We start from the raw sequence: 2,068 nt of genomic DNA, 5'->3' as shown, positions 1-2,068 counted from the left end.
GGTGACTGGTGATTTCTTAAAATAAGATGACAAAATTTGTCATATCTATTGACTCTTTCATTTGAACACTTAGAGGCCATTGTAGGGTTATTAATTGGCTTGATTTCAATATTGCTGTGTTGGCTGCACTCTATTTCTCCCCACTGAGGTCTGTGTGGGTCCTCGTGCTACTGCATCATGGCCTTGGTTCGCCCCATGCTTCGGTGCTTAGGGAGTGACGGGGGATCTGGGAGCCTTGCTAGTCTCAGTTTCCTGTCCGTGGAGGAGCCTCGGCCTACAGACGGTCTCTTTTCCATACTTTTCTCCATCCCTCCCCCTCTCACGAAAACCCAGCTGAGCCTCTGCATGAGAGCTGCTGGGGACTTTTTGGAAGTTCATCACAAGCTACAGAATGTTCCCTTTTGACATCTTTGTATTATCTGTATAACATCCATTGACATTCACCTTGGGAATCAGAGTTCTGGATATCTATCTAGAGAAATACCTGGATCACAATCTTTCATGGCATCATCCAGAGAGCCAGATGTGCCTGCTATTGAGCCCTGTACAGGTTGGCTTCTAGGCAAGATGTCTTTGCCAACTGGAATGCATTGAAGGGCATTCATTTATGATGATGTCCTGGAGGATCCTACACTGATGACTTCGCCTTCATCTGACATCTGTGGAAAAAGCCGGTCATCCCAGATCGGAAGTACCCACAGCTTTCCAAGGTTGAGGAGGGAGAAAATAGTTTCTCTGTAACTCCCTCAGCTTCCAGTGACCAAATGAACAAGGCCCCAGTGGTGAAGGCCAAGGCTACGCACGTCATCATGAATTCTCTAATTACAAAACAGACACACGAGAACATTCAGCGCTTTGAGCAGCAGGCAGGGTTGACAGATGCAGGATACACTCCCCATAAAGGCCTCGCCACGGAAGAAACCAAGTACCACCCTGTGGCAGAGGCAGTCCATAAAGTGAAGTTACAAAATGAGAAATGACAAAAAAAAAAAGATAGACTGATTGCTTCAGCCCAATCTTCTCCGAGTAGTACACCCTATTCTTCTCCCAAGCAAAAGCCCAGAGTCTGGTTTACTCATGGATCTTCTACTTCCTTACCTGGCCTAGATGTCAGCATCGTGAACTCTGGAAATGGAGATAGAGATAAACCCTCATCTGAAAAATGGAGCCTTTTTGGACCAAGAACCCTTCAGAAATCCAACTCGGGTTTCAGTGTCCAGGCTTATAGAGGTACTCAGAATTGGTACATCACCAATGGACCTCATTAAGATTCAGGCTACTAGAATTGCAGAAGACCCAGCAGCCTTCAAGCCACCTAAGATGGACCTTCCAATGATAGAAGAAAAGAAACAACCTCCACGAACCCATAACATCAAACCAAGAGACATAAATGTGTTGACTCCTACAGGCTTCTAAAGCTCCCTTTTCATATGAGCAAAGTTGTGTTCCCTGGTGCACCCACTGTTATGTAGACAGAGCATCTTAGACTTTTCTTTCTTCCCATCCACCTTGCACTTGACATAGGAAAGATGTCATCCATTTACAATTCTGCTAAGGATGGGGAGGTAGTGATTGTTTCTTTAAATATTTGTGCAAAGCTTGAATCTTTCTAATGCAGGAAGACCTATTCTGTAATGTTCCAAAATTGGTCTGAATGACTTCTCAAAATACAGCTTACTGTACAAAATACAGCTAATTACTAATCTATAGAACTAGATTGAAGGGGGCAAAGGAAATTAAAATCTAGTAGACTTTGTTCTGCATATTTTATCCAAGAAAAAAAAAAACATTGCTGTGTTTCAGGGAATAAGCTTACCTGAGGAGAGAGAGAAAGCTGAAGGAAAAATGAGAACACTCACATTTATTGGTTAAGTTCACCATCTTATATGGGTATAATGCATGATTCCCCAAAACAATTACAATGGTAACATCAAAGGTCATTGATGGTTTTTTTTTAATCTTTTTCCATTTACTAAGATAAGGTCAAAGTGAACACATGACCTAGATATAAAGAGAGATATTACAAGAAAATTAGATGAACATGGGATATATTATTTACAAGACTTAT

The 2,068-nt window shown here is 42.1% G+C and overlaps 1 pseudogene; it reads left to right on the top strand.

The window, feature by feature from the left end:
- Positions 1–235: 235 nt before the first annotated feature.
- Positions 236–1,425, top strand: LOC138173753 (putative monooxygenase p33MONOX pseudogene; annotated as a pseudogene).
- The last annotated feature ends 643 nt before the right edge of the window (positions 1,426–2,068 follow it).

This window comes from Petaurus breviceps, unplaced genomic scaffold (genome assembly GCF_028583685.1).
Source record: "Petaurus breviceps papuanus isolate PSGF00001 unplaced genomic scaffold, PetGlider_PUasm1.0 129, whole genome shotgun sequence".
NCBI classification, from domain to species: Eukaryota; Metazoa; Chordata; class Mammalia; order Diprotodontia; family Petauridae; genus Petaurus; species Petaurus breviceps.
This window is presented reverse-complemented; position numbering and strand designations above follow the sequence as displayed.